Source organism: Cornus florida, unplaced genomic scaffold, assembly GCF_030987335.1.
Source record: "Cornus florida cultivar Cherokee Brave unplaced genomic scaffold, ASM3098733v1 CherokeeBrave_3.0.0_Hap2_Chr10, whole genome shotgun sequence".
NCBI lineage: Eukaryota > Viridiplantae > Streptophyta > Magnoliopsida > Cornales > Cornaceae > Cornus > Cornus florida.
This window is the reverse complement of record NW_026775580.1, coordinates 96,167,594-96,180,855: the sequence shown is the minus strand read 5'-3', so window position 1 is coordinate 96,180,855 and position 13,262 is coordinate 96,167,594. Positions and strand designations below refer to the sequence as shown.

Below are 13,262 nucleotides of genomic sequence, written 5' to 3'. Positions count from 1 at the left end.
CCGGCAGATGATAATCCACCGCAAGCTTGAGAGTCACTAGAAGAACATTTTATCACTTTTGTATCCGGCCATACTTTTGTGTATTCAATGTTTTGGAAATGTAACTATATTGACATCTTAGGCCTTGTAACTTAAACACGAGGTTTAACTTTCATTTGATGTAAATGGGATCAATGTAACCTTGATGTATAACCTTATGTAATTGTAATCAAATGATGTTTTGTAGGATCAAGTGTTGGTACTTTAGTTTATGATTATAGAATGGCATGTTTTTAATCGTTTAAGTCGAGTACAACTCATTCCCAGGTTCCCATCTCAACTATCATTCAATTCAGCAATTGCGGTGCTTCAGCTTCAGATTTTGGGCCCAGGAAAGCCATTTCGGTCGACCGAAATGATGCATCGGTCGACCGAAACAAATCTCTCACTCTCGGTATCTTCATTTCGGTCGACCGAAATGAGGTTCGGTTAACCAAACCATCTTGTTGCTCTCGGCATCTCAATTTTGGTCTACCGAAACAGAGCTTCGGACGACCGATGCTCCACTTCGGTCGACCGAAATGAGATTGTGCTGTTGGCTTCATCCTTCTTCCGGGATTTTGGTTACCTTGTGCGTTTCAATACCCATGGCATTGTTTGGGAGTTTGAACCCAGTGAAGTGATGATGTTTTGATGCTTGAAATGATAGGTTTGACGTAGATGACCTCGGGTTCGAGCAAAGACCCGGCTAACGGTTCGGACCTCCAGGTTTGGGTCGTCATATCCCTTTCCCATTGGAATTTTCCTTTCTTCATGCATTCTGTGATGGGAGCCATAATATTACTGAAGTTCTTGATGAACCTTCGGAAGAATGTGGCTAAGCTATGGAAACTGTGTACTTCTCCCACATTCTTCGGCGTAGGCCACTCTCAAATGGCCCTCACCTTCTCCTCGTCTACCCGAATGCCATCACTACAAACCACAGAGCCGAGGAATACTAGGCTTAGGGTCACAAAGCTAAATTTCTTCAGATTAATGAACAGTTTATTCTTCTTCAAAGCTGTTAATACCTCTCTCAAGTGCAAAAGGTGTTCTGCCTCTGTTTGACTGTAAACCAGAATATCGTTGAAATAAACAACTACAAATCGACCAATAAATGGTTTGAGTACCTGATTCATCAACCGCATGAAAGTACTTGGCGTGTTGGATAATCCAAATGGCATGACTAACCACTCATACAGTCCTTCTTTTGTTTTGAACGCCGTTTTCCACTTATCCCCAGGGCGGATTCTGATCTGATGGTATCCACTCTTGACGTCCACTTTGGTGAAGACTTTTGATCCCGCCAACATATCCAGCATATCATCCAACCGTGGAATGGGAAATCTGTACTTGACAGTGATTCTGTTAATTGCGCGACTATCAACGCACATTCTCCAACTACCATCTTTCTTCGGTACTAGTAAGGCCGGAATGGCATATGGGCTCATGCTCTCCTGAATCAACCCTTTCCATAATAACTCTTCCACTTGCTCTTGTAAGATCTGACTCTCGTTGGGACTCATTCGGTAATGTGGTAGATTTGGCAGGCTGGCCTTGGGCACCAAGTCAATGTGGTGTTGAATGTTCCTCATGGGAGGGAGACTATCAGGTAAGTCTTCCGGCACCAACTCACTAAACTCCTGCAGTAATGGCTGCACTATTGCTGGTACTATAAATGAGGTTGTTTAACTACTTTCCCCTTGCACATAACAACAAAGATTTTAAGGGTAGTTGTTACTTCGCCTATAAATTCCTGACTGTTGATCAACATAATTAAATTTCCTTTGGGAAATTCGGCTTCTTTTATCGGACCCAAAACAATCTTTTGACCATTCTTGTATAGAATATACACATTGTCTCTACCACGGTGAGTGGCATCGACATCAAATTGCCATGGTCTGCCTAATATCATATGGCATGCATCCATGTCGACTATATCACAACGCACCTCCTTTACATATGTTTTCCCAATTGAGAATGGAACGGTGCACGTTTCAGTTACTCGCGTTTATGAGCCTTTCTTGATCCATCCAATTTTGTATGGATGGAGATGTTTCTGTAATGTTTCCGATTTTTTGCCTTTTTTCAATTTTTTGGGATTTTGTTGCCGCAAGGGTATTTTGGTCATTTCATTTTTACGCGTGGGATTTTGGTTGAGTCCAATTGTTTTTGGTGCATTTATTTTCATGTGACTTATGTAGTATTTGCATGGTGGTGCACTATGTATTCATATGTGGAGTAAATTAAATCAAATGGAAAAATGAAAAGTCAAAGGATAGTGGTGGGACCCACCACTGCCCAATTTATGGTCTAGAGACCATTTTCCCTTCATTTCTTTCTATCTCCTGGTCCAATTCTTTTCTCTTTCAGTTTCTCTTCTCTTTTTTCTTGCACTTGACAACCAATCTTTGAAACAAGATTTCTTTCTCATTTCATGCCGGATTAAGGTGTCTTTTGAGGCAAAACGAAGCCCACGACGAACTCTACACATCCATACCAGCAATTGCAGATTTCGTGCACCCTTTGGAGTTTGAATTTTGAGACCTACTTTGAGGGTTTTTGCATTTTAAGAGGTAGGGGTTCCTAACCCATGTGTTCTTGCTCCCTTGTGAGTTATTCCTTGTTAATTGTGGTTAAATGTGTTTAAATTGATGATTAAGATGTTTAATTAAATTGATTGCCTCTAAAATGATGTGATTTTTATGTGAGATTCATATTTATGTGTATATGTGGATTTGTGAAATAAACATGTTTAGATGTTGATTTTACAAGCTTGTGTGTTTGTAACTTGGTAAAATTTGTTATGTGGAAAGCATGCCTTATTTAAATTAATTACCTTGAAAGTGATACAATTGTTGAATTAGAAAATTATGCCTATATATGTGTAATTGTTAATTTATGTGGAGAGCATGCTTGATATGTGAATTTTCCATGACTATGATGATTAATAAATTGTCAGGAAATTTGTGTGGATCTATGTTAATTGTGTAATGATAGTTCCCTCCATTTCCATAGTATAAAATGGGTGTGCATTATGCATTCATGGCATTGGGCATGAAGGAAAAAAGGAAAATGTTTTGAAAACAAAAAAAAGGGAATTTTGGGAAATAAGTTTTTAATAAAAAGAATTTTGAGAAAACCCGGTCGTTGCGGAGTCACCAACGGGCAGGTAGGTTAATGTAGCCTAGAGGGAATTAGGGAGATTGCCCTAGCATGGTTGAGCTATTTGGACCCCTCGATGACACTGCGGAGTCACCAAAGGTCTAGGGACAGTAGCCAATCCTTCTCTCGGCGCTGTGGGGGTACCAAAGGGGGTTACATTAACAGTTTGGAAAGTGACAGATGAATGATTTTGAAAATAGGGAGCGAAATGTGACATGCATTGCATTCCATTGTATTGTATTGTTGATGTTAAGTTTGGATGTGATGTTGTACTTTTCTGACATAGTATGACCCCGATTCCCTCTATTCTTTGTATGAATTCACGGGGATACAAGAGGTGTGTCTTAGGTGCCAGCTACTGAGCAATATGCTGACCCCATTTATTTAACTTTTTTTTCAGGAAATGGGAAAGAAGTGGCGGATGAAAATCCCCCGCAAGCTTGAAGAAGATTAGGAGTTGTATTTTGTTACCTTTTGTATCTTAGCCCATTTTTTTTGTATAGTCTCAAAACTAAAATGTCGTGTGTTCATTTTTGCAAGACAAGGTCATGTATTATAAATCATAACTCTTGTTGATATTTTGAAGGGATGCAAGACTATGTAAATGCTTAAGTTGAATGGGATGACGGTGATGGGCTAACTTGGGGAGGTTGTTGATGTTGTGGTATTGGGGAATGTATTATATTTCTTTTGTATTGTGTGTTGGGACATGTTGGATAGGTCTTGAAAGGCCATCGCATTTTTTTCATTTGAACAAGTTGTGGTAGTACCCTTTTTAGGGGAGGTCATGCCGATTTTTTTTTTTTTTTTTGGGTATCAGTTTAGGGGCGTTACAAATTTGGTATCAGAGCGATGGTTCGAAAACCTTAGGACGACGGGTAGAGGCCTATGTAGGATTACATGGGAAGTTGTTTGCTTTCCGTATGAGATCATTTGTTGTGTGTTTTGATATTTGAAGAAGCATGTTTATTTGTTTACATGCTTATATGATCACATGTTTATGTGTTTAAAATAATGTATACTATTACCAAGATAATGATTGAAAGCATGTTGATTTTGATATGATGATAAGTACGACGAGCATGTTAATGGCGAGTTGTAAGTGCGGATTGTGCAAGTGTGTAGTATGGGGAAACGATGATGAGAATAGAAGGGATAATTAATTTCACATAATAATTTAGTAAATTCGTAGTTTAAACTTATGTGATAGGACACGGTCGTGTCAAAAGTGTTATTTCAGCTATATATATATGCGTATGCCTTGTATGTATACTTATGTACCTTTATGCATGTATGCGGTCAAGCATAGGATAGTTGTGTGTTTTGACCTGAGAAGGTGAGGAGCTCGGTTGCTCCAAGGTTATTTGGGTGTTGGTTCTTGTCGAACTATTGCATGGGTTTCTAGCTCGCGGATTGAGTTATTTTGTGTGCAATCATTTTTATTTTCATGTTGCATTTGGTGAAGCGCTTAGAGCACGACGGTAGAACAAGTTCATATTCATGGCTAGGTGTTTTTATTGTGTGAGGGTGTTCATAGCTTTCAGTCAAGGCCGCATGATTGTATTGTACTGATCTTTTTTCTTTCCATTTTAGAGTCATGCCTCCTAAGAGACGTAGAGAAGCAGATAATGATGGGGAGTAGGGCGAGCTCTTTAAAGGGAATCTTTTGGTTAAGAATTTAGTTGAGGTTACGACAAACTTTGTACGTGCAGTAGTCATGGAAACTCAGAGGTCGATGGTACAGTTATAGAGAAAGGACGGATCAGGAGATAGGGATTTGTGGAATCAGGTTAAGGAAGTGGAGATGTTGTCCAAAAGTCATGTACGAAAGGTGTTAAAGGGTGATTCTTTTCATTCCCCCATTGTTTTTACATCATCACTGGAGACATCCCCTAAGATTGAGAAGGCTTGCTATAAGTGCAAGCAGATAGGTCATTTGAGAGCAGAGTGCCCTTGGGATCGGCCTAGTTCTGGAGTTTGTTTTAAATGTGGTCAGCCTGATTATAGGAAGAAGGATTGTCCCAAAAGAGGTGGAATTCCAGTTGGCGAGGTAGGTTCAGGGTAAGGACCGACTCGACCTTCAATATCACAAATCGGTGTTCAGCTTGGAGAGTCACATAAATGGCAGACTCAGGATTGTATAGTCAACCTCGTTGTTTTACCTGTTGAATCACCAGAGAGACTTCCTGTAGTCAAATGTATGTAATTGCATTAATTTTTAGCATTTTATTGGTGTTTCCTTTTGGGTAAGTGTTTGATCTAACGAGTAATGGAAATAGTGATGGTTATAGTAATGATGTTGAACCTAGGACATGAGGTTTTCTTGTTTAGTCACGTGGATTGCCTTAGAGGGAGTGGATTAGGTGGTCGGTTGAGCGTTAATGATTGATGGCAACATTCATGGTATTAAGGTGACAGTTGGGTGTTAGGTATTTTGGGTTTTATGCTCATTTTTGTTTTGAGGATTCATTAGTTTTAAAGCTCCTTTCTAGTAGTAGGCAGTGATCATTATGGGGAGTATCGAGAGTAATGTTTATTCTTTTGTTATAGTGGTATTGTCTTAAGGATGTTTGAGGAAAAGTCGCTTAGTGGTGGCTTAATGGTCTGGCGGGTTGGTAGGTTTGAACCGTTGTTTCGAATGAGTGGCAGTAGAGGCATTATGGCGTGATATTTTGCATTGATGAGCATAATGGTTTTAGGCATGATTCAAGGATGGATTAGAATTAGAAGTGTTATTGTACGTTGTCAGGTTAATGATGAGATTGTGCGCCAGTTAAAGCGATTGTGGACGGCTTAGTTCTTAGAGCCGGCAAGAGCGGTGCTGCCAGATAAATACTTTTTCTTTTGAGGAGTCAGTGGATTATTGTGATTGAAGTTACGAATCCAGTGTGTACGATGACCGAGGCAATGTCGCCTGGGTTGGTATGGTTGAAGTGGACAGTAAGGTGTCGTTATATTTCACAGAGTTTCTCATTTAGAGATTATCGGGTAAGAGGGGACGCGGTGTCCAACTTACAGCAATGTTTCTTATTGTTAGTATATTAAGGGCGTTGGTGCTTTTATCTGGCTAGTTTTGGTTAGCGTAGTGTTGCGGAGAAGTGTGTGCGAGGCATTTGTGTTAATAGAGTGTGACAGTTTGTTTGTGGTGAGGTCGCCTAGATTGGTGTTCATAGTTCTCTGTGTGTTACTAGTCAGTTCTTTTCCTAGTGCATAGGAAGTTCATTTCATCTCAGGAGCGAGTGGGGGTCCATGGTTGGACAGTTGATGAGTAACGTGTAATAGGGTGTCGGGTGCATACAGGTGCAAGTTGTTGGTCTCTTGTGAGAGCGGGGCTTGTTACTCTTCCGTTTGTTTTAGTCTTGGCAAGGGTGTTATGTAACGACCCAGCTCTTCATGGATCCAGATCATTAAACGGGTCCTAACCCGACCCAAAAAGGTCCAAGGGTGAAACGGTAATTTCACGTTAAATTAAAATGTTGAGTTCTAAAAAGGGTAAGATGGTAATTTGCTATATTTCAATAAATTAAGACCCAAAGGACGTCATAGTCATTTACGTGCATCACACAATAATTAAAATAAGGTCCGGGGTAAAATAGTCCTTTTGGGGCAAAAATATAATTACGACATTTAATTGGGTCATAAAAATAATTAATTTCAACTTCAAATGATGCCAAAGTGTAATTTTAAGAACTTAAATTGGTAATTACATGAAAAGGCAGAACCGGTCAACGTATACTCCTTATACGTCGACTGGTTTGGGATATGAACAGTGGGAAAACCCACTGCCATGATACCGGTCAACTGGTTTGGATACTAGTCGACTGGTTCTGAACATAAGTTACAAAGGATACCCGTCGACTGGTTTGGGACGTGAATTGCTCAAACATACTGTGAAGATACCGGTCGACCGGTTTAGGTTAAACGTCGACTGGTTCAAGAAAATCTTCACTCCCACTTTCCACTGTCCTGTGTGACCCTGTACTCCAACTTTTAATCGTTCAACCACCCACGTCACATCACTTACGTGCAAAATTAATACATTTCAACAATAAATTCGAGTACAACAACCACGTTATTAACATAATTTACCACACGTCACTAAAATACACTAGAGGATTTAGTGTAATTAAAAGTTAATTACATTTTAACATCAAATAAAACTACAACAACCATCAACAACATGAATCACCACACGTTACTTAAGTACACAAAAGGCTTATGTTTGAATAAAACTTAATTACATTATTCAATGGCCAACATTTGCAAACTTATTTACATTCTCCAAAAACTATGATTATACATGAAATGGCCGAATACAAAATAGCAAAAATCATCTTCTAACAACTTTCAATTTTGAGGTGGATTGGCATCCGCCGGTTCTTTTCCAAGACCTGAAAAAAAAAAAATATATAGTAGGGTGAGCTATATGCTCAGTAGGTGACACTTAAGACTTGCGTCTTGTGTCCCCGTGAATCCAATCAAAGCATAGGCCAATGGGAAATAGGGAGCATGCAATATAGGGAATTAATACATCATTCTAACCAAATTAGAATACAAAGAATGTTATGCCGTGGAATGCGAATGCATGCCAATGTCACTCCCTATTTTCATTCTCAAAATCATCACTTTCAACTATTAATACAGCCCGCCCTTTAGTGACCCTGCTGTGACACGAGAGGAGGATTGGCTAGTGTCCCTGACCCTTGGTAACCCCACGGCGTCATTATGGGGCCCAGCTAGCTCAACCATGCTAGGGCGACTCCCTAGTCCCCTCTAGGCTATATTAACCTCCGGCCCGTTGGTAACCCCGCAGCAACCGGGTTTGCATAAAACCATTTTATCCAAAACACTTTCCCGAAATTCCCAATTTCATTTCGAAACAAATTTCTCCCATTTCATGCAACCCAATGATACATGTATGCACATATATTCCATACATTCAATATTATGGCATTTAAAGAATTACAACACCCAATCAAACATATATCATGTTCAACATTTCTAGAAAGGTCATCAACATAATAAACAAAGCATCATCTAAACATACTTTTCACATAGAATAAGTCATATTCAAGATTGTGAAATTCTCTAGACATCACTTACACAACATTAAAACAATTAATTCTCAATTTAAGCATATTTATTACACAAAGAAGATAAAATTCACAAAAGAGCAAGAATATCATGAATAAAGGGTCCCTACCTCAAGTTTGCACCAAAACCCTAAAGATGGGTCTCAATTTCTAATTCCCTAGGGAGGCTCAAAGGTGGAATTGATGTTACTCACGCGTAGAGCTTGTCGTGCTCTCCGTTTTGCCTCAAACGGCTCTTAAAAACCCCAAGAATTGAAGAAGTTACCAAGATCCAAAGTTTGCTTCTCAAATGGAAGGAAGAAAGAAATGGAAATGAGAGAGAGAAGAAAGTTACGGGAAAGAGGAATGAGAATGAAGAAATGTGGTCTCTAGACCACTTTGTGGTTAATGGTGGGTCCCTCCAATTTCCAATTTTATTTTCCATTTTCTTTTTGCTCTAATTTTACATCACATACACACACAAGTGAACCACTACATAAAAATACTACTCAACCCACACAAATTAAAATGCACAATGCAAATGAACCCAACCACAATCCCGAACACAACATGCGAAAAGACAAAAATACCCTTGTCTCCACAAATTATTGGAAAAATGAAAATGCTGAAAAAATCAGAAACATCACATGTTAATTGTTGTGAGTCTTGTCTCTGTCTAGGAGTTGTGTGCGTCCGTGGAAGGACGGAATCGCGAATGAGTGTTACTCTGTTAGAGTTCGTCGATTGAGGTTTTGATTGAAGGGGTCGACTTACTTCCACGGAAGGAGGTATAGCCTTTAGTTTTGTAGTCCTTGTTTTGAGGATGGTTTTGACAGGTAGAATTTGAGGCATGAGTTGCCAAATGAGGTTTGTATTTCTAATGTTTGTTATTCGTGGTGGTAGCTAGGGAATGTGTCATGAATTGCAATTTGAGAATAATCAAGTGATGTGATATGACTTATGTATTCAGATGATTGTAGAGGTGATTGATTTTAGTAGTGACTTAAGGATAAATGTTCATATTGCTTGGGTGTTATACAGTTAGAAAATGATTATGGGATTCCATTGGAGAATAGTATGGATAACTGACTCTTGTTTTGAGGTTTCAGGTATGAGACGGTCATATTGGGTGTTTTGAAGAAGTAAGAATTGAATTGAATGATCTTAGAGAGTTATTTGTGTGGTATGGTGTTATGAAGAGATCAGGGATCTTATGAGCTAGTTGACGATTAATGTAATTGGTTGTGTGATCGAGATATGATTGGGGAGGATAGGTTTATGATTGTATGGTTGTTGGGGTTCTGTAAAGCGATGGATTGATTAGAGAGTGGATCTTGTGGTTGTTTTGTGGACTATATGGGGTTGTGTTTGAGTTTTAGACCTGAGGATAGGAACGATGTCTGTGTCGAGATCGGATTGAGGATGAGAATGGCCTGGCCAACCATTTCTCCTGAATCAATCCTTCTTTGGCACGATATCGGGTCAAAGGTCAACGATCGTTCCGACTTGTTAGTGATAGTAAGAGTATGGTACTGTATGTTGTGTTGGTGTGGCAATGTGGACTTACCTGATTTATCTTGAGTGATGAAATGTGTTAGTGGTATTGGGTGTTTGATAACAAGTTAGTAGTACAATCATTGATTATAGAGAATCTCGTTTTGAGGACTTGTGTTCAGAATACAGAGTAGTACATTTTATTGTTTTGGTGACTCATGATTGAATAATTGTTGGGGGATTCATCATTTAGTTATCTTAAGGTTGACCAATATTATAGTTATTGGCTAGTGTGATTAGTGGTCATTATATGATTTTGTAGGAGTATAGATGTATGTTGGATGACGAGTATTGGTTGGACAGTGACGTGTAGATTGGGTTTGAGTCTGATTATGTATTGGATGAGGTTTCTTATTTGGGGTCTGAGTTGCCCTTTAGAAGGATGAGTGTGATAGGATGTCTTCATGTTCCGGGGTCTTGTGACTATTCTTCTTCAAACTCTGAAGTATTATGTAGCAGTGTAGAGGAGACCGGTGTTAGTCTTAAGTTGAGTATAGGATTCAGTGGGTTTTGTGCATGATGTTGTGAGTGATGAGTTCCCTCATGGGAGTGGTGATCATTGGGTTTTCTGGCGGCAGTGTGTGATTGCCTGTTGGCGTTGGTGTCAAAGGCAGTATAGTTGTTGAATTCCTAATCCCGGGATTTTGTGAGGTGTTCTCTGAAAGAGTGTGGTTGTGGGCCTCTTTCTTTAAGGAGGGTAGATTTCGAGGACGAAATCTCTTTAAGGAGGGTAGATTGTAACGTTTCCGATTTTCAGCCTTTTTTCAATTTTCTGGGATTTTGTTGCCGCAAGGGTATTTTGGTTATTTCACTTTTACGGGTGGGATTTTGGTTGAGTCCAATTGTTTTTGGTGCATTTATTTCATGCGACTTATGTAGTATTTGCATGGTGGTGCACTATGTAGTCATATGTGGAGTAAATTAAATCAAATGGAAAAAGGAAAGGTCAAAGGATAGTGGTAGGACCCACCACTACCCAATTTATGGTCTAGAGACCATTTTCCCTTCATTTCTTTCTCTCTCCCCGTCCAATTCTTTTCTCTCTCAGTTTCTCTTCTCTTTTTTCTTCCACTTGACAACCAATCTTTGAAACAAGATTTCTTTCTCATTTCATGCCGGATTAAGGTGCCGTTTGAGGCAAAACGAAGCCCACGACGAACTCTACACATCCATACCAGCAATTGCAGATTTCGTGCACCCTTTGGAGTTCGAATTTTGAGACCCACTTTGAGGGTTTTTGCATTCTAAGAGGTAGGGGTTCCTAATCCATGTGTTCTTGCTCCCTTGTGAGTTATTCCTTGTTAATTGTGGTTAAATGTGTTTAAATTGATGATTAACATGTTTAATTAAGTTGATTGCCTCTAAAATGATGTGATTTTGTATGTGAGATTCATATTTATGTGTATATGTGGATTTGTGAAATAAACATGTTTAGATGTTGATTTTACATGCTTGTGTGTTTGTAACTTGGTAGAATTTGTTATGTGGAAAGCATGCCTTATTTAAATTAATTACCTTGAAAGTGATACAATTGTTGAATTAGAAAATTATGCCTATATATGTGTAATTGTTAATTTATGTGGAGAGCATACTTGATATGTGAATTTTCCATGACTATGATGATTGATAAATTGTCAGGAAATTTGTATGGATCTATGTTAATTGTGTAATGATAGTTCCCTCAATTTCCATAGTATAAAATGGGTGTGCATTATGTATCCATGGCATTGGGCATGAAGGAAAAAGGGAAAATGTTTTGAAAACAAAAAAAAGGGAATTTTGGGAAATAAGTTTTTGATAAAAAGAATTTTGAGAAAACCCGGTCGCTGCGGAGTCACCAACGGGCCGGTAGGTTAGTGTAGCCTAGAGGGAATTGGGGAGATTGCCCTAGCGTGGTTGAGCTATTTAGGCCTCTCGATGACGCTGCGGAGTCACCAAAGGTCTAGGGACAGTAGCCAATCCTTCTCTCGGCGCTGCGGGGGTACCAAAGGGGGTTACATTAACAGTTTGGAAAGTGACAGATGAATGATTTTGAAAATGGGGAGCGACATGTGACACACATTGCATTCCATTGTATTGTATTGTTGATGTTGAGTTTGGATGTGATGTTGTACTTTTTCGACATAGTATGACCCGGATTCCTATTACTCTATTCTTTGTATGAATTCACGGGGACACAAGAGGTGTGTCTTAGGTGCCACCTATTGAGCAATATGCTCACCCCATTTATTTAAATTTTTTTTTTCAAGAAATGGGAAAGAAGTGGCGGATGAAAATCCCTCGCAAGCTTGAAGAAGATTAGGAGTTGTATTTTGTTACCTTTTGTATCTTAGCCCATTTTTTTTTGTATAGTCTCAAAACTAAAATGTCGTGTGTTCATTTTTGCAAGACAAGGTCATGTATTATAAATCATAACTCTTGTTGATATTTTGAAGGGATGCAAGACTATGTAAATGCTTAAGTTGAATAGGATGACGATGATGGGCTAACTTGGGGATGTTGTTGATGTTGTGGTATTGGGGAATGTATTATATTTTTTTTTTTTGTATTGTGTGTTAGGACAGGTTGGATAGGTCTTGAAAGGTCATCGCATTTTTTTTTTCATTTGAACAGGTTGTGGTAGGACCTTTTTTAGGGGAGGTCATGCCGAATTTTTATTTATTTATTTATTTATTTTTATTTTTATTTTTTGATTTGGTATCAGTTTAGGGGCGTTACAGCTTCTCTGTTCTAAGCCCTAATTTTCGAACCATTGTTAAGGAAACAATGTTCTCACTACTGCCGCTATCAATAATAACGTCACATACCTTATGGTTGACAGTGCAATGTGTACGGAACACATTATAGCGCTGCAGGTGCTCCTCTTTCTTTGGTGTGAACATCAACCTCCTCATGACTAAAAAGCGGGACAATAACTCGCCATTGTCTCCTTCAGTCACCTCTTCTTCTTCAAAGGTAAGGAACTCGCCTTCCTCACCCTCGCCTTTCTCGTGCTCGACCAGATTTACTATCGGTCACTTGAGGCGATTGTTGGATTTATTGCCAGGTTCTCCACATCAAAAACACTTGCCCATACTTGGGTATGCATAGGGATTCACACCTAGGGCTCCGCTTCCAGCAAGGCCTATAGGAGCTGCGGGTTTAGCCTTTGTTGGACCATCTCCAATGCCTCGCCACGTCATTAGAACAGGGGCTACCGCGGTCTGTTTACCCATGTCATATGTAGGACGTAGGGTATTATATGAACCACGAGACCGATTCTTTGACTTCCTTAGTAACGATTCTGCTCTTTCTGCTGTCGTGACAATCTCAGACAGTTTGAATAACGGTTACAGCGCCATTTTCTCTTCAATATCCTATCGCAACCCACCTTTGAAACGGGCCACCATGCTAAATTCGGGTTCCACCAAGTTGTTACGGGATGATAACCGATAAAATTCTTCAGCATATTCA

At 39.3% G+C, this 13,262-nt stretch overlaps 1 long non-coding RNA gene and 1 pseudogene across 1 annotated transcript; both read left to right on the top strand.

Annotated features, from left to right (window-relative positions):
* LOC132278174 (uncharacterized) overlaps window positions 1-13,262 on the top strand; it is a 38,152-nt pseudogene that overhangs the window by 19,955 nt on the left and 4,935 nt on the right.
* LOC132279749 (uncharacterized) lies at window positions 2,378-3,862 on the top strand. The gene is made up of 2 exons (XR_009471388.1): window positions 2,378-2,594; window positions 3,584-3,862. It is a non-coding gene; the product is annotated as an uncharacterized LOC132279749 (long non-coding RNA).